This window comes from Microcaecilia unicolor, chromosome 1, assembly GCF_901765095.1.
Source record: "Microcaecilia unicolor chromosome 1, aMicUni1.1, whole genome shotgun sequence".
NCBI lineage: Eukaryota > Metazoa > Chordata > Amphibia > Gymnophiona > Siphonopidae > Microcaecilia > Microcaecilia unicolor.
Window position 1 is genome coordinate 466,132,462 of NC_044031.1, and position 6,235 is coordinate 466,138,696.

Sequence of the window (6,235 nt, forward strand, 5' to 3'; positions counted from 1 at the left end):
AATGTTAAAAAAGAACCAGCCCAAGAACTGAACCTGATGCTAAGTACCACATTAGGAGTCACCACCCAAGTAAAAGATCTAGGTGTCATTCTGGTCAGTACATTGAAATCTTCTGTTCAGTGTGTGGCAGTGACCAAAAAAGCAAACAGAATGCTAGGAATTATTAGGAAAGGGATAGAAAATAAAAATGAATATTATAATGCCTCTGTATTGTTCCATGGTGTGAACTCACTTTGACTATTGCCACATTTTTAAAAAGATAGTAGAATTAGAAAAGATGCAAAGAAGTGCGATGAAATGGGCAGATGATCGAAAGCTCAGTGCTGTGCCAAACAGCACTCTAACAATAGTGCTGGAACAGCTCAGGGCTTTACCACCCCTATGATCAGAGATAATAGCATGCAAATTTAAGCACACTATTCTCTCTGATCATAGGGTAGAAGTGCAGGAGGATTGTGCCTGAGCATGCACTCAGGCACAATCCTCCTGCACGTGTTTGACAGGTCTGGGCTGTCAAAAGCCCAGACCTGTTAAATATAGGTGCTGGAGGTCCATGGGACCACCAGACCCCAAGTACTCCCACCTAAAGCCAAGCAAAACGGGGGCCAGAGGACCTCTGGTTTTCCCAACCCTCCCCCGACACAAGTTTGGAGGGCTGGAGATCTGGTGGGTCACCGTTCTTCCTCAATGGTCTGGAAACCCTAACGCCAGCTCCGAGCTGGTGTAGGGTTTGCCGTGGCCAGCGAGCCAATGTTTGGTGCACTGGTTGCTGATCATTGGAGGAATAAGTTTAGCATGCATTTGTATGTTACTTTGTTGTTGTTACATTTGTACCCCACGCTTTCCCACTCATGGCAGGCTCAATGCAGCTTACATGGGGCAATGGAGGGTTAAGTAACTTGCCCAGAGTCACAAGGAGCTGCCTGTGCCTGAAGTGGGAATCGAACTCAGTTCCTCAGGACCAAAGTTCACCACCCTAACCACTAGGCCACTCCTCCACTCCACTAAGAACCCTATTTTGCATGCATTTGCATGCAGGTTGTGTTCAGGAGCTTTGATCATGGAGCAGTAGCAAATGCAGGCACTAGCATGGCGCTAACAGCCTCTAGCGCCTGCGTTTGCTTCTGATCATTGGCCCATAAGTGATTAAGGGGTTAGAACTCATCTTATATGAGGAAAGGTTTAAAAGGTTAGGGCTCTTCAGTTTGGAGAAGAGATAGCTGAGGGGAGGTATGATAGCGGAGTACAAAATCCTGAGTGGAGTACAATGGGTTGACATGAATCAATTGTTTATTCTTTCAAAAAGTACAAAAACTGGGGGATATACATGGTAATACTTTCAAAACAAGTAGGAGAAAATATTTTTTCACTCAATGAAGAGTTAATCTCTGGAACTCATTGCTAGAGGTTTTGCTAAAAGCTGGGTTTAAAAAGATTTGGAAACGTTCCTGGAGGAAAAGGCCATACACTGCTATTAAGGTAAACCTGGGGAAAGCCACTGCTTGTTCCTGGGGTTAAGTAGAATAGAGTCTTGCTACTTTGGGATTCTTCCAGGTCCTTATGACTTGAATTATCCATTGTTGGAAACAGGATACTGGGCTAGATGGACCTTCAGACTTAACCAGTATAGCAACTCTTATATTCTTATGCTGTTCTACAGTGTGGGAGCCACTATACAAGCCCCCCCCCCAAAAAAAAAAAACCCAATACTGTTGCCGTTGGCAGACTCCTAGTGGCAGGGCCAGCCCTGTAGCCACAAGGTTATGAGATCTTACAATTCATAACACGAGACAGATTTTGCGCCAAAGAGGAACCTGTGCTATTCCTGCCAGGATAAGCGCTTGGTTATGGCATCTGGGAAGGAGGGATTTTAAAATACCTACTTGCTGTCTTTTGTCGCCCTCAGAATCTCAGCAATCTAGGTGACAACCTTGTTCACCTAATGGAAGCACCAGCCATGGGCCTCTTGGATCTTATTCAGATTTTCTAGTCATCTATGCTCTACAGGATTAGTGGGACATCACATGTTAGAAAAGCCTGAATCAACTTTGCTGGCACATGACTCACACAGCGTAACTATTGCAACAACAGTTACAGCCCAGATGATAACCATCTTACTGTGGTGCTGAAATGCACAGGAGGGAAACTGCAGCTTGTTACTCCCTCTGCAGATGGAAACAAACAGTAAGGGACCATGGCCGTGCCAGCCATTTCCTCTGCTATGGAGTAAATAACCGAATCTTTGTCCCAGCCAATAGACTTGTGCCAGAAGTACTTATAACAAAAATCATACAGAGGGATAATTTCTGTATACTCCCGGCTTAATTCTATTGAACTGTGGCTATAGGTGTTATTTGTCTGGATACCTGGTGAGTGCTGTCCCAGTCTGTTCTGTTTGTTCCTGCATAAATCTATCCATTCTCACATGGAGACATATAAAAGTCTTGAATCTGGGCCTCAGCAAATAGGGCAGTAATAATAAAACATTTCAAAGAATTTTAGTTGACAGAGCAAACAAGGCTGTAAAGACCACCTCCTGCCTACTTTCCATTCCGATTTGTATTTACTTTCTGAAATGAAACAGGTGCCTGATATTTTTTTGTACTTGCTCTCTCTCTCTCTCACTGCTCCAGGTTGACATGCACAGTAAATCAGAGTTCTGTGTAGAGTGGCCAACGTGCACATGATATTGTGAAAGAAATTCCAGGTTATGTATGGTGTGAATGAAAGACATGTTGCCAAGTGCTATTAGAATGCTTTAGACAGCAATAAAAAGTAGAGAAGATGATAAAAGTAACAGCTCTGGGAGTATATGCAACAAGAAGATCCCACACAGGTAGCTATCCAGGAGAAAACCTTTATTGGCACCAGTATGGAACCGACACGGGACAGTGTTTCGGTAAGATAAACCTACCTGCCTCAGGGGACGTAGAAACAGTGGTAAGTGTTGGATATTGGTACTAACATATAATCCTGGAGCAAGTATCATATATAAATGCAGATGAACGCAGCTCACAGAGTAGTGTAGGGAAAAAAACAAAGCTCAAAAAACCCCCCAATGAGCAACGGAGTCTCAACAGTACGCCACAGCAAGAATTAACTTTGTTGTCTTCTCGACTTTTTTTTTGCTGCCTTTGGTTTCTCTTAGAGGTGGTTTCCTGCTTTTCTTGCTTCAGAATGCTTTAGAATACATAACGAGTTTTACAGGACACAAAAGAAACATTTGCTGAATGTTTTTATGGATGTCTTATTGCAATCCGCTCTGGATAAGAGCGGACTAGAAGAAAATAATAAATCTAAATATGGCTTCTTTTCTCAAGCCCAGTAATTTCCTATGCCTTTCCTGTACTTCTAGTCCAATTTGTTACTGGTTTCTATTGGGGCTATGATGCCCCTGGCTGGAGTATTTCCCCCCCCCCCCTTATTTTTAACCCTCAGTTCTCTCACCCTTTCCTTCCATCCTTGGCATTGCAGTGACAATTCTCAGCTAGGAGTCTCGCACATGGCAGCTCTCTCTGGGATCTGGTACCCTTGCATCCTAAGCCCTGGCCACTTGGTCTCACTATTTCCTGGCCTGAGATTCCTGGCCTTTTTATTAAACTGTGGCAAGTTTTGACACTTACTGCACCTTAACTGCAAAGAATAAGGTGTAGTAAGTACAAAGCTTGTGCGGTAAATGCAGGGAGCATGCATGGATGCTTACAAATTTCTGATGGAGTAATCAAACATCCTTACCTGTAATAGGTGCCTTAAGCAGCCTACTTCTACCCTCAAAAGCCTTGATCTACAGCCTAGTCCTCTCCACTCTCAAGGCCTTGACTTACCTCTACCACCTCCCCTCCTCTTGGCTTCCTCTTCTCTTCCTAGTTGTGATCTTCAATTAGCTGCTATCTGCGCTACTATTCCTGCATGTGCCATTTGATCCCATCCTACTCCATGATGCTTGCTGTCCTATCTATTCTGTGCCCTGCCCGGGATGATGATCAGGTACCTGATTTTGCTGACTTTGTCTTTTACAGAAATTTGATTATGAAAAGACATTCAATAAATCATGCCAAAATCTAGGCACCAGGATAAGGTGCACTGAATGCAAATTCTATAACAGCAGTTCTGTATGAAACTGTCATTATAGAATACTAGTATAAATTTACAGTTTTGCACTTAACTGTTGGCAATTAGGTATATAACCCCTAATATTTTTTTAGCCTGCACATAACTCATAAGCACGCACCTGACCACGGCCGGCTTAACATATGGACCAGGTGAAGCTCTGGCCCATGGTGCCGGAGATAAAGGGCACCAAACGCTTGAGCCTGTGATGTCACTGGCCGTATAGGTTAAGCTGGCCCAGAGGTTACCTGGCAGCATTGTGTGTGCAGAAAAAAAAAAAAGAAGAACCGGCATCCCCCTTCCTCTTTCTGTTTCAGGCCACCTTCCCCCGTCTACCTTTAAAGGCACTTTTCCCCTCCCAAACACAGATGGTCTTTCACCTAATGCTACCTGCATCAGCATCCCGGCGTCTTCCTTCTGCCATGCCCCAGCCCCTCCTTTGACATAACTTCCTGTTTCTACAGGGGCAGGACAGAGAGAAGACGCGGAAGCCAATGCGGATAGCATTAGGTGAAATGTTGTCAGTATTCAGGAGGGGGAAATTGTCTTTGAAAGGTAGGCCGGGGAAGAGGATAGCCTGAGTAGGAGGTGTGCCAATGGGGGGGGCACCAATGGGAGGGAGCAAACCAAACGTTGTCTCAGGGCGCCATAGTCCCTTGAGCCAGCCCTGCCCCTTAGAAGTTGCATACAACAGAAATTGTGAGAACAGCTTCTAGAATAGTGACTAAAGTCAGTTGTGCATCACAATTGCCAATTGGTGCCAATTAAGTCCAATTAACATCAATTTAAACCAATAATTGGCTGTTAACTGTGGTCATGATATTCTCAAATAAAGCAAGAAATTGTGAAGACTCAAGCAAGTTAGGTCATGTCGCAGTGGTGTGCTGGAGCAGGCTTTCACAGGCTCTCGAGAGCCGTTTGTTAAGTTTTTAAGAATTTTGGGAGCCGGTTCTCCATGGCTACTTTAACAAATGGATCCCAAAATGTGGGCTTGGGCCCCTCCTGAATTCTCTTTTACTTTGCTGGCAAGAGAGAGCCCCTTGTTAACAATTTACCAGCACACCCCTGTGTTAACTCAGTATCTAAAAGATAAGAAAACCAAAAATCACATGCAATGCATTACAACTAGGGAAGGTGCAAAAAGGCCTTGAAAGACAGGAAGTACTGAATCAATTTTAGAGCTTTAATCAGGATTTGCACTCCCGAGAACTATCCTCAGATGACTTTGAGGGCTTTTTTAATAAATTAGATTACTCCACCATAACGACAACATAGAGAGACAGTTGGGGTTACTGATTACAGTAGAAAAGAACATTGAAAGAATGAAAGATTTGCCTGAAGGGAAAACTCCAGGTCTCAATAGGATTCCAGTAGAAGTCTACTAGGCATTCTCAGAATCATTAGCCTCTAAATTGCAGATCATATATCAAAATTTAATGGTGCAAGGATTAATTGGGGGCTCTTTCACAGAAGGAAGGGCCATAGTTTTAGAGACACTGTGTAAGGATTCCACTGAGGTGACTAACTATTGGCCTGTGTCTTTAATCAATACAGACTGAAAATTGTATTCTGAAGTGCTGGCCATGAGCTTATAAAAAGTCCTAGAAGCTATTATTCATCTGGAACAAAATGGATTCATGTCTGGCAGGATGACAGCTGACAATGCGCGAGTATTATGTGATGTATTAACTTCAGCAAATAAAACAACCAGTCCATTATTGGCTCTGTCTATAGTGAAATGGCAGTATTTCTTTTGGCCTTCATTTTACAAACCCTATTTACATTTGATAAGTGCATAAACTGGCTCTTAAGTATTTATCTTGTATAAACGTTTATGTCCCCATTTTATAAAACTAGGCAAGGGGGCATGGTCTGGGCATGTTTTGGGTGGGACAAGGGCATTGCAACCTCATAGACCTTTAGGGCATCTTTTACTAAGGCACGCTCTAAAATTGTGGGCACACTAAACGTTAGAGATGCCCATAGGAATTCATTGGCGTCTCTAACGTTTACCGCGCCCACAAAATGTGAGCGCGCCTTAGTAAAAGACACCCTTATTCCCATTTCAGAAGGGGACTAAATGTCTTAAGACTGACATGGTGAGTTACATCTGCTACCAAGCACA

At 43.5% G+C, this 6,235-nt stretch overlaps 1 long non-coding RNA gene across 1 annotated transcript; it reads left to right on the forward strand.

Annotated features, from left to right (window-relative positions):
• Window positions 1-2,188: 2,188 nt before the first annotated feature.
• Window positions 2,189-5,748, forward strand: LOC115460343. Its single transcript, XR_003940466.1, has 3 exons — window positions 2,189-2,369; window positions 2,634-2,940; window positions 5,665-5,748. It is a non-coding gene; the product is annotated as an uncharacterized LOC115460343 (long non-coding RNA).
• Window positions 5,749-6,235: the final 487 nt, after the last annotated feature.